This window comes from Lissotriton helveticus, chromosome 11 (assembly GCF_964261635.1).
Source record: "Lissotriton helveticus chromosome 11, aLisHel1.1, whole genome shotgun sequence".
Taxonomy (NCBI): Eukaryota; Metazoa; Chordata; class Amphibia; order Caudata; family Salamandridae; genus Lissotriton; species Lissotriton helveticus.
Window position 1 is genome coordinate 406787759 of NC_136072.1, and position 22257 is coordinate 406810015.

Here is a 22257-nt window from a genome sequence, read left to right on the forward strand (position 1 = left end):
CGAAGTTAGTGAGACAGGGTTTGGGGCGGATAAATGGGGGCTGCAGAAAGTTGGTTCGGGGGATGCGGGAGGTGTGAAATTTACTTGTTCATTGTCTCTGACCACTATAGGGGGAGTTAATAAATCCTGGGCATAGTTTATACCGCACATGGCATTCAATTCTTCCCAGATTGACATCGTGGTTGGGAGACAGGATACCAAGGGCAACAATGAACAGATCAAAGCAATAGAGGGAAAAAGGTTAGCATCTGACTGTACCTCCTCCTGTAGTAAAACCAAGTGTAGTGGCCCGTCCCGTCCTCCTCGTGCCTCTGAGGGCCACAGAGGGCCCGCCCTTTGCCCGGGCTTAGCTCGGCGTCCCGCTCGCGTCCCGCGAAGCGAAGCAGAGCGCTGTTTGTAGGCGCCTCCTGGCGCTTGCGGTGCGTGGCCAATCAGCGCCGCCGCTAAGGCAGCCGGGATTTGTAGTCCCGGGGCGGCGGCGCTGTCTCAAGACTGTGGTGACTCCTGGTGGTGGCGGCAGCGGAAAGGGACTCCCCTCGTCCCCCCAGCACAGGTAAGTGATGCCCCCCTGCTCCGCCAAGCAGAGCGCTGTTTGTAGGCGCCTCCTGGCGCTTGCGGTGCGTGGCCAATCAGCGCCGCCGCTAAGGCAGCCGGGATTTGCAGTCCCGGGGCGGCGGCGCTGTCTCAAGACTGTGGTGACTCCTGGCGGTGGCGGCAGCGGACAGGGACTCCCCTCGTCCCCCCAGCACAGGTAAGTGATGCCCCCCTGCTCCGCCAAGCAGAGCGCTGTTTGTAGGCGCCTCCTGGCGCTTGCGGTGCGTGGCCAATCAGCGCCGCCGCTAAGGCAGCCGGGATTTGCAGTCCCGGGGCGGCGGCGCTGTCTCAAGACTGTGGTGACTCCTGGCGGTGGCGGCAGCGGAAAGGGACTCCCCTCGTCCCCCCAGCACAGGTAAGTGATGCCCCCCTGCTCCGCCAAGCAGAGCGCTGTTTGTAGGCGCCTCCTGGCGCTTGCGGTGCGTGGCCAATCAGCGCCGCCGCTAAGGCAGCCGGGATTTGCAGTCCCGGGGCGGCGGCGCTGTCTCAAGACTGTGGTGACTCCTGGCGGTGGCGGCAGCGGACAGGGACTCCCCTCGTCCCCCCAGCACAGGTAAGTGATGCCCCCCTGCTCCGCCAAGCAGAGCGCTGTTTGTAGGCGCCTTCTGGCGCTTGCGGTGCGTGGCCAATCAGCGCCGCCGCTAAGGCAGCCGGGATTTGCAGTCCCGGGGCGGCGGCGCTGTCTCAAGACTGTGGTGACTCCTGGCGGTGGCGGCAGCGGAAAGGGACTCCCCTCGTCCCCCCAACACAGGTAAGTGATGCCCCCCTGCTCCGCCAAGCAGAGCGCTGTTTGTAGGCGCCTCCTGGCGCTTGCGGTGCGTGGCCAATCAGCGCCGTCGCTAAGGCAGCCGGGATTTGCAGTCCCGGGGCGGCGGCGCTGTCTCAAGACTGTGGTGACTCCTGGCGGTGGCGGCAGCGGAAAGGGACTCCCCTCGCCCCCCAGCACAGGTAAGTGATGCCCCCCATTGTAACTGATCCTGTTATACTTTCAATTAAAAAATCAACCTTCACTGATCCTGCAACCGTTTGTCACGTTTATTTTTTTCAATTAAATGGCTCGCTTGTTACATACTCCTATACCCCTGGCTTTTGAAAGACACCATCTTGTAGAATAAAGGGCTGCGTCAAGGGTGGTATTGCCCAGAATGTCTTGTTTTCTAGTGCTCGTAATGACGAAGCCAGAACTGCCGAAAGGGATTCTGGTCCTGCCGCTACTTATTGGAGACATTGAACTATACTCTGGACCTGCCTGGCCTCGACCAAAATGGCGCCAGTATGGGAGCGACTTGCAACTCCTTATGACGTTCTAGTTACTTAGCCTTGACGTTATGAGGGATGTATGCGGTCTTTGTGCACATGGCGGGCGGGGAAGGGTACTGACTAGGAATACGGACAACCCTATATACTTTCAATTATAAAATCAACCTTCACTGATCCTGCAACCGTTTGTCACGTTTATTTTTTTCAATTAAATGCCTCGCTTGTTACATACTCCTATACCCCTGGCTTTTGACCCTTTCCTACGCGCGGTCTGTACTACCGCCCTCGGGCGATCTATGTAATGAACAGACTACCATTGCCGAAACACAAGGGAATGCATCTCAGAGAGATAAGTCAAGTACGTGGTAGATAAAAACATTTTCGTGTTTATGCACGCTGATGTGCTTTTAACGCTGCCCCCCCCCTCATCATTTAGATTACCACCGCCCATTGCACAAAAGCGTATCGGGCGCTCCCCACGCAAAAAAAACTATGCCCCCTTATGGTCATTTCCCCCTTTGTTTTGGCATCCTCTTTTCTCTCGATCCTACCGAGAGACAAGATGGCGGCCGCTCCGGACTGTTTAGAATGTTGACAGACACAGGAGAGCCAATCAGCTTCGGTTCGCGAAGTTCCGTTACGCGTCAAGTACGCGAACCGGAGCGCTACCCGGAGCGCTATTACAGATATATATATTTTTTTGAACGTTAATTTATCAAAATCCACTGGAGCTCATATATTGAGACCTAGCAAAGGCACATCGGGCTACCAGTCCCTACAATTTTGCCAAGTTTCGTGCAAATCCATTCAGCCGTTCGAGCTAAAAGTGAGGCCAACCGCCCTATGGAAATTAACATGGGAAAAACGCGTTTTGGGACCCCCCTTTTTTCTCGGCCCCCCCTTGACGAAACCCCCCACATTTTCAGGGGCTGCTCAGAAACAAAATGTTCCATTTTCCTGAGAATTTCAGCCAATTCCGTCCACAAAATCCAAAGTTATTAGACATAGAATTTTCAAAAATCCCATAGAGAAAAAATCCTAACTATATATACCTACTGGCGACCGCCAGTAGGTCATATATATATATATATATATCTATATATATATATATATATATATATATATATATATATATATATATATATATATAAATAAATGTGGCTTTATGTAGCGCAATTCATGCTCAAGCTAAAGCGCTCTGATACTTGGTGCAAAATTCATGTTAAAAGGGAAATAAGTAATAAATGGAATTGTGCACACCACGATTTCCTTTCAGTGACGATGGGGCTGAAAACGGACAAATAACGTGAATACATGTTGTCAAACAACGACACAAGAATGTCAGAAGGGGGAGAGAAGGCAGGTTATAGTCGGAAAGATAGATGCAGGAAGGAAGGGGAACAAAGATGCAGGAACAGGAGGTGGCCTAAGGGCTAGCGCGGACAACCTCCACTATGGGTTCCGGGAAACTGGGTTAAGTTTCAGAGATAACGGTCAACACCCTGTGATTCTGGGCAAATCGCTTACTCCCCCATACATATTAAAAAAAAATAATGTGGCTTTATGTAACGCACTTCGTTTTCATGTATAGCACTCTGATACTTGGTACACAATTCTTGTTAAAAAGGGAAACCAGTAATACACACTGTTGCACACACAACGATTTCCCTTCAGTGACAATGGGGCTAAAAAACACCCCAATAACGGGAATACTCACGCTACTACTTGTGAAGACGGGGTAGGCCCTACCACAGGCTGACCCGGGCACCCTCAGTAAGACTTCCTGGGGCTAGATCCGCCGTTGGTCAGGCAGTCTGCCTCACTTCCGGTTTTCGCAGCTCTCGGGGGTGGTTTCACCGGGGCATCGGCAATGCAGGGTTGGCTTCCGCTGGATTCCTAGGAGCACACAAATGCGGGGTAGGCTCCCGCTGTACCAAGCAGGCACCAGCACGTCTCCAGGCAATGCGGGGGAATCCAGGCATCGCACGCATATTAATGTGCACTACTTTAAAAACAAGCATTTGCAATGCAATAGAACTCGCATTTACGCGTGTCCTATTGCATTTTAAAAGGGAGTACTGGTGGACAAAAAGGCACAAACAGGAGTGCGTGGGGGTGGTGATGGTGTCCTGAAAAGTCATGGACTGCGAAAGTGGAGGGGGTGAGCCACAGAACAAAATTGAGTTTACAGTAAAGGGAAAAAAAATCAATCAGGCTGGGCGTGACACTATTGATTCTTGTTTTCACTATAATCCGTCCACTGCACACAGCACCCCGAAACAACCTGGAAATTTATTTACACATTTGTGACAATCATGTCTTACGACAATATTTCAAACTTGACGGAACCAAGAGCAGAGACATTCGCCTTTACAGATACTGATGCCACCAAAATATATGTTCTAATACAAGAAGATATCACACCTATAACATCCAACAAAAACAAAGAAAGCAATATTAAACAATTACTGTATTTGATGAAAAAGGAAACCAACCAAATGCTGCATACCAGCACACTCATTAGGCACCATCGTGTACAACGGATCTCACGTGGCTTAAGGATACCTCTAAAACCACTGCTGTGCACGAATAATTCAAAATATGTGGACAAATGGTACGCCATACTCAATAAGTGCTCTCTCGACTTAATTTTGTTAATCATTGAGGAAATATCAAATGTACTGGAGGAATTAACCACTGAAATCAATCAAATCAAAACCAAATTAAACAACATGTTGGAGGAAGATGAACTAACTAAAATCCTGGATGACATCAACAGTCAACTGAACAAATATACCATAGAGATACAGGCTCGTAAAATCCGGAAGTACAAACGAGATACTATTGACTACAAGTTAGGAGAAGTATATACATGGGCGGAGGTGTATGCTCCCCGATGCCAGAATAATCCAAACAATCCGAATTCAGAAACTGAGACATCCTCGTCTGAAGGAGAAACATGCCCTCGAGTACCACGTCCCACTGACATAACCGGGAGTTTAACATACAACACCCAAGCACCTTCTACTTCCGCGGTGCATTTTTTAGACAAGGGAATACAAGATGTAGGCTACCCAGGAGGAGCCAAAGGTTCAGAAAAAGAGACACATTGACCGAGAAGAATCTTGATTACAGGCAGGAAGGGCTGGGACAGGAAATAATGGATCATGATAACTTGGTCATAAATATTTCATTACACCAATTGTCATCCAGCGAAATACGAACCCTTCAAAAGGGACAATCATTCATTCCTACAACCTTTACCAATACTTTAGAGCTTGAAATCAGCTTTTTCAAATGTATGAGAAATTTAAAATTGAGGAATGAAGACACTTTATTGAAATGATTAAGACCACGGAGCACTTTTTTGGCTCCAGTAAGTCATAAAAGTCTGGATCTTTTTTAGAACCCAGTGAAGCAAGAACTATCTACCCTCAAATTTCAACATAAGTCCAAACATTGCAACATGTCAGTTAAAGAAAAAGCTATTTTACGTAGCCTGACCAACAATCGTAAAATTGTCTGTCAAAATGCTGATAAGGGCGGCGCTCTGGTGATAATGGATAGCCAATTCTATAATGAACAAGTTGACAAAATGTGAATGACATCAACACCTATATGGCCTTGGAACATAACCCTACAAATCAATTTGAAAGAGAACTTAAAAAGATCATATTAAGAGCAGTAGAAAATTGTGTTATCAATGAAAGAGTTAAAAAATATTTAACTCAAACCAATCCAAGATCGCCGTCATTATACATGTCGCCTAAGGTATATAAGAACTTGCAACAACAACCCTTCAGACCTATAGTCTCTACCCGAGGCAGTATACACAAGCCAATTGGAAAACATTTTTGATAGGCACCTGCAACCTTTCGTAACGAGTATCAGCACCTATGTGAGGGACACCACAGACTTTATTGACAAAATCAGCCACGTGAAGTTTTCCCCTGAAGATGAAATATGGATGTGCACAGCAGACGTTAAATCTCTCTATACGTCTATACCCCACGACTTGGGCATTGAAGCCATCGAACACATACTATTAAGATCAGACATAGACAAAGAACTACCAGTCTTCATTATGGAACTTCTACATTTCACATTGTACCAAAGTTATTTTAAATGGGAAAATAAATGGTATTTACAACTCTCCGGCACATCAATGGGGAATTGTGCAGCTCAGTATATGCCAACATCTTTATGCACCATTTTGAAGAGAGCCACATACTGAACAAAGAACCATGGATTACGCATAGGAGGATTTTCCTCCGATGTATTGGTGATCTATTCATCATATGGTCAGGAGCCTGAGACACTTACAACTATCATTAGAACAACTTAACAACATCGATGAGCGTATTCACTTCACTTTTGAAGTCCAACAAAAGGTTATACACTTCTTGGATGTAGAAATACGACGTGAACAAGATCACCTTTAGACCAACATTTTCCGCAAGGATACAGATAGAAATAGTATTTTGCATTTCAACAGCTTTCACAGACCAAACTTCAAATGTAACCTACCGTACTCACAATTACTGCGAGTTAAGAGGTTTGTCTCAGATACCACAGAAAGCGCCATACATTCTCATGCCATGATAGAGAGATTTTAAAAACGTGGGTACCCCACTCGAAATCCTGAAAATTAAAACTAAACAACCACAAAATCGTAAGGTAATCACTTCAAAATACTCTAATATGAGTCAACAATACAACAAAATAATTTTAAAGTATTGGCCTATACTAACAGTTGAACCGGAATTTAATGGCATTTATGTACAACCACCGATATTTGCATATACTCGGGGCCCCAATCTAAAAGAACTATTAAAAAACCCAGATATGAAACAAAAGAATATCACCTTCAAAGGCCTGCAACCATGTCAGAACTGCAGCAACTGCAATAATGTGATCCGTGGATCAAGCATGAGTCATCCTATGAAAGGTACCAATATTAAACTACAAGTGTTACAAAAACAGCTAAAAGGTCTATTAGTATTCCAGAATTACTAGGCGCACTTCCTAGGTGGCCGCAAGGTAATATGTTAAAACAATAGTCAATATAGGCAACGAGGCGAGCGGTAACACCTCTGAACCGCTCCAAGAAGGACCAGAAAGCTGATCCACACAAACTGAAAAAACAACTATGCCCCTGCACTATAAACAGTCAATGAGTGAAGGGTAATGGTGTAAATACGTTTTGGAAAAAATAAATTGAAGGTATTAGGACAAATCAAAACATTTAGTGAATCTTCGAGAATGAGTATATAAGAATGGAGATACATAGGTGGAGAAACAGTCTTTTCTTGGTGTAGTCACTTCTGTTTATTGTTCCATTTCAAAAGCCAACACGTGTTTCATCGCAGGGAACAGACTGCGAATCTTCAGGGCTTGATTGAAACACCTATTGGACTAGATACATTCCATCCGGATGTCTAATCCTCAATCCTTTTGTGATAATGAATTTAGGGGAGATGGCCGGTCAGTGTGCAGACTCTGTTAAGTGTCCTTGTAGGGAAACGAAGGTTCGTTTATGCAAAAAATCCCAGTCCGGGCGTTGTGTGGAAACCTGAGTTCGGATTTCCAAATTTTATGTTCGGGCTGTACGAGATCTCGTTACTTCCCGAGTAAGGTGAAAACCGGGAGGAGAAACAGTTACGTGGATGGGCGGGTGCGCCGTTTAATCCTGTAGGCAGTTCACCTAGTCTGTGTTGATCTCCCTCTCTTGGTTTCCCGGCGCCGTGTATCGATACACGGCGCCGGGAAACCAAGAGAGGGAGATCAACACAGATTCCACACAACGCCCGGACTGGGCTTTTTTGCATAAACAAACCTTCGTTTCCCTACGGGAGCTCTGGGCCCAGCTCCTTCCAAATTTGATGGGGCAAGGGGTCTAAAGGGGACCCTGAGGACACACTCATGGCAGTTCTGTTGAAAATCTCCTCCGAGAATGGCTCAAAGTGACTCAGGGAGGTCAAGCGGCCTAATTCTGCCCTTTTATCCTTCCCTAGACCTCGTGACTCCTTGGATTCATCAATAAGATTTCCTTTCATGGGAGGATTGTTCCTATTCAATCCATCAATGATGTTATTTATTTTTTCGATGAAGAAAATCGCCAGACTATCACACAGCGCTTGAGTTGGCAGAATTTTAGACTCTGTACAGTCTGGGGCCGTCATGTCTTTTACAATTTAAAAATTGTTCTTGAATTCTTTTTTGACTTTAGGATAATATCAGCAAAGTATTCAGATTTGGCCAGCTTAATTCCCTTCCTATATTCCATTATTGCAGCCTTCCAGGATGCTTTATCTTCATCTGAATAGATCTTCCTCCATTTACGCTCAGCCTGTCTGCAAATTATTTTTAAAGATTTTAGGTGATCATTAAACCAGCAGGCTGACGGCTTGCCAGTCTTTTTATAATTTTTAATAGGGGCAATCTGGTCGAGTTGGCTCTGAATCCGATCACAAAAGTCGATATAATTATCTTCCACCATTCTGTGATTATCAAAATCATTTGCAAAGGAGAAAATCAAGGAGGAGTCAGACTTTTTTTTTTAAGCAATCCTCTCCAATCTCTACTCCTGAACGTCCTTATTTCTCTAGTAGCAGGCAAGGCCCTTCTAGAGTCAAATATCTGAAACTTAATCAGATGATGATTGGACCAGCCAACTGGGAGGATCTCTACTGCGCCCAAGGCCTGTTCCAATTTATTCCCCCCCTTATGGGTAGCTTCATTAACCCCTTCAGTGCTAATGACAAGGGTAACTCGTCATGGAGTTTCCATTGATTTCAATGGAAAGTCAATGGAAGTGCATCATGTGCCTTAGCAGCCAAGTGGTTAATTCACTAGTGGAGACAACAAGCTCTCACAGGCCTGGATAAGATTACTATATCTTGAATCTAAATTTCCATTACACCAGAGGTTAAAGTCACCCAAAAGAAACAGATTGGAGTGGGTAAGAGCCATATTACAGATGATGTCTATTAATCTCTGTAAATGAGGCAAGCTCACCACTCCTGGGGGTCTGTAACAAAGAATGCCCGCCAATAAGCAGCCTTTAGGATCTTTGAGTAAAAAAACAATACTTCGAAGCCTTTGACTTAGTCCAGCTCTAATTAGCCAAGATCCAGCGTCTTCTTAAAAATGATCCCTACCCCACCTCCTCGTCCTCTAGCTCGAGGTTTGTGTAAAATTTTATAACCCGGCGGACAGGCCAAACCTAGTTCTACCTCCAATCTCAACTGAGTCCAGGTTTCGGTCATAAAGAGGCAGTGGGCATTGAGTAGCAATTGGATCTCCACATAATGTTTAGGCAGGGACCTAACATTAAGTAACCCTCCCCCTATTACCTCCTTCCTGACAATGTTAGCCTTTATACCAGCTGTTTCCTCAAAGCGGGGTATGGCAGTCCTATTACTTGCTGACTTACCTATTTGTTTTAGCTCTTCACTAGAGTAGCAAATCTTCTTGCTGAAATCGCCCCCAACATCAGGTCGAGCAGAATAGCTGGCACTGGACGTGGCCGGTGCGTGGACGGGCGCCGACGGGCTTGCCATAGGCGCACCAGTGGCGCGCCCGCTGCTTATGTTGGTCTAGGGCGTGATAAAGACTAGGACGCCGACCTCAAAATGGCGGGTCCACTCTCACAGACGGACAGCGCGAGGACCGTCTAAAATCTAGGTATTTCAGGCAGAGTAGTCAGTACACTAATTTCCAATGCCTGCCTCTGTTTAGAGCTTTTTCCCGGGCACAAATGCAGTGTTTACAAATATTATGAGCAGCTACACGATTTAATATTTCCCCCAGAATACAGTTTGTTGTATGTGGGCAACTTGTCACTCACTACAACACCCCGTTATTCTTTGTAGAGACAACCACTGACCATTGTGAAACACCACTTGAATAATATTAAACGCACATGCACGTTTATGAGATTGGAATACCATCAAAATGTATCAAAATTGAACATTCCATGAATATGTTTAATCATGTGTTGATTACAAGCGCATATTATTGGTTTAATTTACAGATGGGTCCCCTGAATGCATCGGGAATATTTTATGTTGATTAACAATCTTTGTGAAGTTCGGGCTGGGGGATGTTTCCGGTATCGCTACTGACACAGACGAATTTTCGCCATACGTATTCGGCTGGGTTTTGGGGGCTACAGTCCCATGGAGTAATGGCGCTGCCCGGTCCGCCCGGATCGGTTGGACCCTCCACACGGCTCTGTATGCCGCTTGATGACTGACTGCATGTGAGTACTATTGATAGAAAAGGCCAGGGGTGAGACCGTCTGGGACATGGAGGAACGCATTGTTGGCTGACGGTGTTTAGGGGGACACTCAACGGGGATGTTATTGATTGAATTGATAATTATTGCTTACTGTGGCTATTCTGACCTTGCTTTTATGATGCTTATAGTGCGCGATGGGTGAGAGGGGGGCCGGGTGGTTTGATCGAGGGCCCTTCTCCACATTTTTTTCCTTTCTTTTCCCTTTTTCTATTATTCTATATTTTGGGTTTCTCTTTTAGGGCGATAGGCACGCTGCTGGGGGGGGTAGGCCGTAGCCTTCTGCAGGGGTGCAGGGTGGGGGGTAGGGGGAAAGGGGTTGTTTATTTGTTCTTTCTTTGTCTCTATGGCCCTTTGTCTTTTCTTCTTTTTGGTGTCGTCGTTTTTCATGTTTCCTACAGTCTGTCTTGTTTTAGGGGCTGGGGTGCTGTTTGACACGACCTGTATGTGTTGTTTACATTTATCCTGACTCGTTTGCCTTGCCCCCATGTCGTTAAGAGTGTTTGCACTCTTTGCAGATTTCTGTTTCATGTTGTTATTGTAGGACCATGTATGACCATATGGCAATTATTCTGATATTTTTTCCCTTTTATTTTTCTTCACTGTAAAATGAACCCTATTGAATCCTGATTATCACGCTGTACGCTTGAATACGAGTTATATCCTGGATGCATATCTGACCCCGACTTACGGGTTGCTGTATCTTTCTATATTGCTTTGCTGAACTTCCGAATTGACTAGCGGCCGGCCGGAAGGGTTGTGGGCCCATGCTTGTATTTATGTGAAGTGGTAATAAAGGTTCTCAAAAAAAAAAAAAAAAACAATCTTTGTGAATATGAAAAATAAGATATCTGAGATTACCTATCAGATTTTAGAGAAGAAAAAAGTAAGCAAATACATGCAATAAAAACTTTTCAACCTAATCCTGATCGGATTGATGCAATCATTGAACTCTAACATTGTATGCCTCTATAGGCCAGATAGCTGTGCACTGAGGGACATCCCCTAATTAGGAGATGCATCTTGGTTCTACAGTAAAGGGGCCAATAGCCGTGGAAGGACACAATTGACAACATGGCCGTCAGTAGGAGGGACTAACAAGCCTAAAACCAATGGGAAGTCTGCATTTAGGACTTAATCCAATACAAAAGATGGGCAGAGAGTGGGCGGGAGCATAAACGAAGCTTCCCCACTTTAGTATATACTGCATGTCTCAACAATACAGCGCATGCACTGCCTCGGCGAGACCTAACAAGGGGAATGCACCAAACCCTCTAAAATTTAAAAAGGTTTTTAGAGAGGGTTGTGTTCTTCACCCATTTTTATTTTTACTATATAGCAATAAGCTAAACGAGTTTTTGAAGGAAAAATTTTAAGATATCCCATTTGTCGCCTCGTCTCTGCCTATCATGCTATATGCATACAATGCGGTATGTTAGCCAGATCTCCAATGGACTGGCAAACCTACATAGGGAATTATTCTGCTTTTATGGCCTATATGTTAACAAATCAAAGTCTATTGTTATGGCTGTGGGTGGCGATAATAAAAGAACAATGAGGTTCCAAATAGATAAAAGAAAGCTGGAAAGCATGGAAAATGTTAAGTATATAGGTGTTCTTTTTGATGCCAAATTAAATTGGAAGGAGATAGTGAGAAATAGAGTAAATCCTATGTCTAAAAGCAATAGCCACAGGTTTTAAGTTTGCAAAAAATCTAGGAAACAAACCAATTCAGGAAATGGTGAAAAATTATTTAGCGAAAACAACATTTGTAGCTAGATATGGAGCAGCACTGTGGGGCATAGCACAAGTTGAGACATTACAAATCATAGAAGACAAATTTGCCAAAAGGCTATTGTCCATTCCCAGGGTCATGCTCCAATTTTATCGCTAATTAAGAAATAGGTCTACCCTGGTCCAAGATGGCGGATTGATGCCGCCAGTGCGGAGAACGGCTTCTGAGGGTCCGGCCGTGCGTACTATGGCTTGTTAACTCTCTAACTGGCCAGGATTCAATTTGAAGGTTTATCACAGAATCCTCCTTTGGGACAAAAATGGAGTTTGTGCAGAGAAACGTGCATGAATCGAAGGATTCCGGTGGCAGTCGCGGTCTGCCTATCTCACGGCAGCCAAGGAACACGGAGCAGGAACAGAGCAGAGCAGGGAATGGAGGCGGCTGATTGAGAGTGTCTTACCTCCTTCACGATATCGATCGACAGCAGTGGCAGAGAACTGTGCGAGAACCGAAGGTCTCCTGTGGCAGGAGAGTAGCGGTCCGCCTGTCTTACGGCAGCAAAAGGAACGTGGAGCAGGAACAGAGCAAGAGCTGGAGGCAGCTGATTGAGAGCGTCTTATCTGCCCCACGGCAACAGAGGAACGTGGAGCAGGAGCCACAGGTAGAGTTATCTGCGGTTGGAGAGTAGCGGCTTGCCTGTCACACGGCAATAGAGGAACGCAGAGCAGGAGTAGTGCAGGAACTGGATGCGGCGGCTGAGGCTGATTGAGAGCCGGGTAAGGGAACTGTTACGGTCCTTCTGGCTTTCGCGTATTGCCCCTGTAGTTCCAAAGGGGGGATGGTGATTGGCTGGCTCAACTTTTCGACTCACTGGGGCTTTGGCTCTGGGTCATCAACGGTGTCAGCAGAGCATTTTGCAATGGCGCCAAAACCTCAAACGAGGAACGCGCGAACAATGAAGCAGACGGGGGCAAATATTGTCTTGGAGAGTGATGCGGCATCTGCAATAGCAGCGGCCACAGGACTCAGAGCTACCATGGTGGGGTCTGAATTGAAAATCCCAGATGGAGGAAAAAAAGTGGGAAAGCCGGAGAAATTTGGACTGAATGCTGGTAAGCCACTTCTCCGTTTGCCGCTTTTTGTTAAACCCAATTTGGCACCCGATAAAAGCACATTGAAATTAACTGCTGTTGATCCCACAGCGCTATCAGACACTCCTGGCTCCTCTGGGCCACAGTGCAACATTGGTGCTACCTCAACAAATGGAGAGAATAGCGCTAAAATTACCGCCTTAGAAACGGTTCCCAGTACTTCCACTGATGGTGAGGGAGTGAATGCAACATTGTTAAAAGACTGTAATCCCTGCACAAATATTCAGACTCGAGCAGAGACTAATGGTAATAGTAATGCTAATGCTAATGCCAGCTCACCTATACCGGCCTCATTATCACCAATAGAGATATCGGAAAGCCTTTGCGAAAAAGTACTGACGGAAGGCGAGGAGGTAGCAACGGAGGTTGGGCAGATATCAGAGGCAGGAGAGGAGATAACCAGGGAAGCTGAGGGGGCTGCAGAGTTTATGCCGAATGAACATTGTGAGGGAACTGAAACAGACGAGGATCATAGTGATTTTCCTGATCCAGGCAATAATACATTCTCAAGCTCAGCTAAAGACAAAACCAATAGTGTAAAGAAAGGAAGAGGCAAAGTCAAGAATAAGGTGAAGAAGATTATAAATAAATCAAAGTCTGCTATGGCAAAAGTAATAGCAGAGAATAGCCCTATAAGGAAATGGGTACAGGCTAAAGGTGGTGTTAGATCTATGGCATTAAGGCTATCAGGGAACAGCCTTACCGAGGCAGGTGCTATGCCAGGGGGAATAAACTGCCTTGGTGAGGAGATAACTTCTGCAGTGGTATTGGTAAATGGTGGTGATACCCCGACTGCCGTATTGGAAACAATGGAGGCCTCTTCTATCCTTCCTTCTACCTCCCAGGTGGTCCCAACTTTATTTCCTGTATTATCCCCGGCAGCTTCAGATGCAGTAGTAACAAAAGATACCGGCTCTACTGTAATAGGGGTAGATAACTGTAATGATACACCCCCTTAAATATCTCTCAAAGTGATACATCTATCGATTGGAACCTTCATGGGGAGGTATCTTCGTCATTTCAGATGATCCTGCAGCTGCTCAGTGAGCAAAAACATGAAGCTCAGTCTCATTACCAACAGATGCGGGAGGACAGTAGCAAGACCCAGTCAACGCTACAAGAGATGTCCTGCAAATTAGGGGCTATGTCCCAGGAGATAGAAGAGCTACAACAGAGGGTTGTTTTAACGGAGGAGAAATCTACTCATTCCGAAACTACAGTGAACAAACAGGAGGCTCAGATCTGTCAAATGCAAGCCAAACTTGAAGATTTTGAAAAGACAGAATCTTCGAATATTTGGTACAGTGGAAGGGGCCGAAGGAGCCAATCCCAGGGCATATATGGTTCATATATTCCAGAAAGCATTTCCTGAGTTATCGGACTGGGATTGGGACTCACAAATACAACGAGCCCATCGACTTCCTCTGATCCAAAGAAATAAGGGTAGTCAGTACCCGCACCCTATTTTGATCTGTATCCGTAATTTTCTTCTTCGTCAAGCAATTGCAATGAAGGCAAGACCAAATACCCCTGTTACCATTGATTCAGTTACTGTTTTTTGTTCGATCGGATATAAGTGAACTTACTATGGAGCGGCGATGGAAATTACGACAATATATTGACCCAATAAAGGAATTGGGGGGCCAGGCCTTTCTGCAAGAACCAGCCAAGCTACAGGTTTTAAAGAATGGCCGTGTACACTATTTCTTGGAAGAAAGGGAGGTTGAGCAAACTATTTGTAAATGGAAATCGGAAAAAAATGGACAATTAAGTATATCTTATGTACTGTCTTATGAGCAATGATGAATTATTCTACATACAGGTTGATTGGGATTGGGATTGGATCTTGGTCATTTATTAGTTGCACTTGCAGTTAAATCTGAATTGGGTTTTTTCTTTTTCTTTTTTATATTTTGATATAAGATACTGCAAGACATGATACGTGGTTCTGCGCTTGTAGCAGTGTATGGCCGGATCTTTGGGCCGTGACTCCGCTTTTGCTGCCATTATAGCGGCAGTTGGTTTAATGGGGGGACCTGCACGTAGGCACAGAATTGGGAGGGGGTGGGGCAGAGAGCTGCTAGGTAGGGGATGGGGGGTGGGGAGGTTTAAGTAAAAAAAGGCATCATTGGGATAAGCAGTTTGACAATGCTAAGATATAGCAAGGCTGATTTGTTTTGGTATATTGACTTTAAGGATAGAAAAATTCATTATATTAAATGTATCAATTAAAGTGTTTGGTATGGAATGAGGCGGGCCTAAATAGTAGGATTAAAAGAAGCCTTGTGTTAGAGGAGTTGAAAACGTACAATCCTCAGATAGCAGTAATAACTGAGACTCATATTGCATTTAAGGATAGAAAACTATTTAAACATCTTGGCCTGTACTGATTTTAATGCCTCAATTCGGGGGGTATCAATTCTAAAACATAAGCAGTTTAAAGTAGAAATTAACAAAACGTTAACTGATAAGGCTGGCAGGTGGGCAAATGTACAGATAACAATCAAAGGTCGTAAATATACAATCTGCGGCATTTATGCGTCTAATCTGGATGAACCTAGAATTATTGACCAAATTAATTTGGAACTGCTTAGCTGGGAAGGGGAGTGTATAGTACTGGCAGATTTTAATTGTATTATGGATTATAACTTAGATACAACTAGAAGGGGTTCATTCCAGAGGATGCGGAAGACCAGGGCTGCAATTCGGGACCTTGCAGCAATTCATTCAATTAAGGATGCTTGGAGGTATTTGTATCCTAACATAGCCAGTTATACTTACTACTCTGCCGCTCACAAACTATGTTCACGCATAGACATGGTCTGGGTTTCGGATTCTGTTCTAGAAACTAGTACTATGGTAATATGTCCAAGAGTTACCTCGGACCATAACCCTATTCTTCTGTCATTCGATGTAACTACTGAAAGACAAACTCCTTGTTCTTTTTCATTTCCCAGATATTTATTTTTGGATTCTATCTTTATAAACGTATTAAAAGATCATATAAAAGAATTTATAGGTTTAAATATTCATTCAGCGTTACCAATGATAGTATGGGATGCATGTAAAGCTAGAATCCGAGTATTTACACAACAGTATATCTGGTGACAGAACAAGGAACGTAGGTGCCAAAATGAGAAAATGATAGCTGATATACTCTGCACTGAAAATCTATTGTCTGAAGCTCTGTTAAAAGGGGACAGTGTGGAAGAATTAAACTTTAAATTAATTGAGCTAAAATCAGCGGTAAAAAACTTATTCAGGGAAAAAAGTATTATTAAACTTAAAAAATATCAATTCGATCAGTATGAAGGGGGTGATAGGATAGGCAAAATGTTAGCGTATAAAGTGGCTGAAGAGCGAGCTCAAATGGCTATTAAAGAAATTAAAGGGGCTAATAATCAAATGTTCCAGGCGCCTAAATCAATATTGCAGCAATTTGCTCATTACTATCAAGAGCTATACACACTGGAATGTGAGGTCAGCGAAGATAATATTACAAAATATCTAACATTAAATAAAGTTATCACTATTGAAGAAGAACAATCGGATCAATTAACGCGGGATATCACACCGGCAGAAATTCGAATGGCTATTAGTTGTTTGGCATCTGGCAAAGCTACTGGAGAAGATTCGATTTCTTTAGAATTATTTAAAACCTGTACGGAAGAATTGATACTGTTATTAGTTAAGGTTATTCAAGCTATTGGTAATGGGGAGCAAGCGCCAAAGTCCTGGAATTCTACCCAAATTATTGTTTTTCTAAAGAAAGGCAAACCTGCGTATGAAAGAGGGTCTTACAGACCTATATCGCTTATAAACAATGATGCTAAAATATTTGCAAAGATATTAGCAAATAGGTTGGCACCATTAATGTCACAATTGGTATCACCCCAGCAACGTGGGTTCATCCCTAAGAGAGATACTACGGCGCATATTAATATGGCCATTATGGCTTTCGACATTGCACGGATTGCGTCAACCCCACTCGGTATGATTTTATTAGATGCAGAGAAAGCATTTGACCGAGTGGGGTGGGACTTTCTGTGGGCCACATTATTGGCTTTTGGTATAAAAGGTCAATTTTTGAAGTGGATCCAATCATTATATGATGAGCCTATTGGTAAAGTTTGTTATTTGGGCAAAAGCTCTCCCACCTTTTCGATCAAACGTGGGACAAGACAGGACTGTCCCTTATCACCCTTATTATTTGCCCTTATAATAGAACCATTCTTGATTGCGCTTCAGAACCAAGATCAGATTTCTCCCTTTGTAAATGGCGTAGACTCCCTTAAAATTACCGAACAAAGAACAAAGAACGTACCCCGCCAGTTGATAATGTGGTCCCAAATCTGGGATCCTAATATATGTGGGGTGATAAACCTAGAAGTTGGCACTGCACATTACGAGATTAACATGATTCAATTATTTGCACGAGAAAGTTTTTAGCAAATATATAAGTATTTTTATTTTAGTGTAGAAAACATTTATATACATTTATAACACATGATTATCTCATAAATATTGCACAATACACATAGTCAATTTGAAAAAAGATAAAAGTGACAAAATTACATACTTCTTTCGAACCTACCCAGTAACATTTCATGCTTCAATCATACTATCATTCTTTCAGTTTTTCAAGGCCTAATCCTACCTAAAGTTCAGACATTCCACTCTCATTCTTCAATCCATACAAATTGTTCTGTTGTATGCCACACAGAGATGGTAGATATGTGGCATAGAGCAGAATATTGTTCCAGACAATTGATCTTGTCACGGCATCTAATCGATACTATATAGTGTGCCGTATTTCTGGAGCCACGAGCCGACGCGCGTTTCGGTGAATGGCCGGGTGGGCCACACCTTCGTCAGGGCTGGGAGATGTTGACTGGGAGGAAACAGGATAGTAATCTAAAAATAAAACACAGTGCCTTAGTATTTATCTATATAACAGTTGGGTTAATCAAGGCATATCTCATTCTAATACATTTCTCTTTACCAAAACATAGATAAAATTTGAGAACATAATTGTCTTCTTTAGTCTCATGTTTCTATGGTCGCTATTATGACAGTGTGCAGTACCAAACAACACTAGGGCCACTCCCTAAGTCAGTCTCCCAAACGGTGAGATCTGTAAGAGGCAATTTAGATAACCTAGGCTAAGTAACCAAAAGAGAGCATTTAAGCATTTTAGCATCTTTCATAACTTCCATTTACTCGCATTATAAAAAATACTCATTCTCGGACACATGTTGACCAAACACAAAATTATTAGGATTATTGTACTTCAGGTTGGTAGTTCAGGGATACGACGTTTAAGGGCCAAACCTTTAGTATTTCTTGGACCTTAGATGTAACGTAAAATAAAATAGGTGACAGCAAACAACAACGGTATAGGGTCGTATCTAGTCAATTTAACTGAATATTATTGCCCAAAGTGGACATGATTTGCCTATTAATAGTTTCTGTTTTGACAAACGATGCAAAGGCTCATAGCACGGTCTAGGTGTTAAATTTACCTGAGATAGTCTGTAACGGGTTCCTTAGAGCAAAGGGCGCATAGGATATTTTTTCAGCAAAGCAGGACACTATTAGATGGAAAATAATTTCTGTTTATATATTATCCTCATTGATTAGTTCCCACCAGACTGTCAGTATGTTTTTAGTTCCATTACCTGAGTCTTTAAATTTGTTTATCAAAGGAAGAATTCCACTGCACAAGGATTTATAGATGAAGGATGAGCTGGGGATTGCTATACAATGGAGGTTTTTCAGAAGTATCAAGCATAAGTCCCTAAGATAGGAAGATATTATAAATATACATAATAGCCATTATTTACCTAATGAGAGGGTACAATTGTTTATAATTTATACACACCATGAATGTTGACTCAGGGGCGGCTAGTCTGAAAAATCTGGGTCCACCAACACAGCTGGCATATATCCGCCTAATAAAGAACAGTAGTCGAGTAAATGAGGCGTACTGGCGCATTTTGTTTAAAGAAACCGAACTAACGGCTAATTACACTTACTTGGCTGGGAGGACACACTGTCCGTAGCTTAAGTTCTGTCGATTTGGCTGGACTGACAAGGTTCACTAGTGCCCTTAGTTAATGGGTCCTTACACGAAGCTGCCTAATGTTTAAAGGTGAAAAAAAGGGGGGGGCAGAGTGAGGAAAGCCTCTACGCGCATTTTACTTAGAAGAAACGGGCGACATTGATAAAGAGCACTTACTCGGCATTCCTAGCCAGGCGTCCATCGATGGGGTTCTGTTACAGGCGCACTTAGTCTGCAGGTCTTTAAGAGGAGCTGCCTAGAGTTTAAAAGTAAAGAGAGGCAGGATGAAGAACCTCTTTACGCATTCTAATTTAGCGCCAGCGGGGGGCATCGACAAAGCGACAGAACTTAAGCTACGGACAGTGTGTCCTCCCAGCCAAGTAAGTGTAATTAGCCGTTAGTTCGGTTTCTTTAAACAAAATGCGCCAGTACGCCTCATTTACTCGACTACTGTTCTTTATTAGGCGGATATATGCCAGCTGTGTTGGTGGACCCAGATTTTTCAGACTAGCCGCCCCTGAGTCAACATTCATGGTGTGTATAAATTATAAACAATTGTACCCTCTCATTAGGTAAATAATGGCTATTATGTATATTTATAATATCTTCCTATCTTAGGGACTTATGCTTGATACTTCTGAAAAACCTCCATTGTATAGCAATCCCCAGCTCATCCTTCATCTATAAATCCTTGTGCAGTGGAATTCTTCCTTTGATAAACAAATTTAAAGACTCAGGTAATGGAACTAAAAACATACTGACAGTCTGGTGGGAACTAATCAATGAGGATAATATATAAACAGAAATTATTTTCCATCTAATAGTGTCCTGCTTTGCTGAAAAAATATCCTATGCGCCCTTTGCTCTAAGGAACCCGTTACAGACTATCTCAGGTAAATTTAACACCTAGACAGTGCTATGAGCCTTTGCATCGTTTGTCAAAACAGAAACTATTAATAGGCAAATCATGTCCACTTTGGGCAATAATATTCAGTTAAATTGACTAGATACGACCCTATACCGTTGTTGTTTGCTGTCACCTATTTTATTTTACGTTACATCTAAGGTCCAAGAAATACTAAAGGTTTGGCCCTTAAACGTCGTATCCCTGAACTACCAACCTGAAGTACAATAATCCTAATAATTTTGTGTTTGGTCAACATGTGTCCGAGAATGAGTATTTGTTATAATGCGAGTAAATGGAAGTTATGAAAGATGCTAAAATGCTTAAATGCTCTCTTTTGGTTACTTAGCCTAGGTTATCTAAATTGCCTCTTACAGATCTCACCGTTTGGGAGACTGACTTAGGGAGTGGCCCTAGTGTTGTTTGGTACTGCACACTGTCATAATAGCGACCATAGAAACATGAGACTAAAGAAGACAATTATGTTCTCAAATTTTATCTATGTTTTGGTAAAGAGAAATGTATTAGAATGAGATATGCCTTGATTAACCCAACTGTTATATAGATAAATACTAAGGCACTGTGTTTTATTTTTAGATTACTATCCTGTTTCCTCCCAGTCAACATCTCCCAGCCCTGACGAAGGTGTGGCCCACCCGGCCATTCACCGAAACGCGCGTCGGCTCGTGGCTCCAGAAATACGGCACACTATATAGTATCGATTAGATGCCGTGACAAGATCAATTGTCTGGAACAATATTCTGCTCTATGCCACATATCTACCATCTCTGTGTGGCATACAACAGAACAATTTGTATGGATTGAAGAATGAGAGTGGAATGTCTGAACTTTAGGTAGGATTAGGCCTTGAAAAACTGAAAGAATGATAGTATGATTGAAGCATGAAATGTTACTGGGTAGGTTCGAAAGAAGTATGTAATTTTGTCACTTTTATCTTTTTTCAAATTGACTATGTGTATTGTGCAATATTTATGAGATAATCATGTGTTATAAATGTATATAAATGTTTTCTACACTAAAATAAAAATACTTATATATTTGCTAAAAACTTTCTCGTGCAAATAATTGAATCATGTTAATCTCGTAATGTGCAGTGCCAACTTCTAGGTTTATCACCCCACATATATTAGGATCCCAGATTTGGGACCACATTATCAACTGGCGGGGTACCTTCTTTGTTCTTTGTTCAGTCTTTCTCCCCCCTCGACCCGCCTACATCCAATAAGAAGCCCATTGGGGAACCCCCTTCTTTCGCCTCCCTTAAAATTACCGTCTACGCTGACAATGTCGCAGTTTATTCCACTAATGTTTCTGAAGCAATGAAGGGCATTATAACAGAGGCAGGGGAATTTGGCTTGGTCTCGGGATACAGGCGTAATACTGGTAAGACCCAAATTGCTATGAATTATAAACCACCAAGCTTAGCGATTATGTGATGTAGCCACTTACTTGGGGGTTAAAATTTCTTTGAATATTTATTTAATATTTGCTTTAAATTATGAGTCGCTACTAAAAGAAACTACTGCTTTGTTTAAGAAATGGCACAAGCTACCTTTAAGTATTATTGGCCGAATAAATCTGTTCAAAATGAAGATACTGCCCAAATATCTATATCTTTTTCGATCTATTCCTTTACGGATCAATAACTCCTATTTCAATAGATTAGATGGTATTATTAGTAGCTTTGTTTGGGGGTATAAAAAAGCTCGCCGGGCTGTTCCATTGCTCAAACTCCCATTTAATCAGGGAGGATTGTCTTTACCAGACATTAAATCTTATTATTGGTCCACCTTTTTGACTCGATTTCGAAGTTTAATTATCCCCGATAAATGTTTTTACTTTCACAAATTTATGTTGGGTGAGGATGTTAATATGTTCCTTTACAGACTAAATGACCCTAACTATTTTAAACGCGTGAAATTCAAGACGCTACGAGATACTGTTAGCATTTGGCGCTCTATTCTTGTTAAGTGTAAAACCTCTCTTTTCCACTGCAGCACCCCTTTGTGGCTTAATCCGGGTTTACCAGGAATCTTCCATGATACAGCTGGTTTAGCATTGCTTGATTCCTGTATTAAAAACTTGGGAGATTTATATGACCATCAGGGGTTTTGTACATTTGAAAGGCTGAAGGTGTGCCATAATCTTACAGACGGGGCCCGGTTTAAGTATTATCAAATTAGAGATTATCTGGTTCGGAAACTAGGACTCACTAATATTTTGGATTCTAAT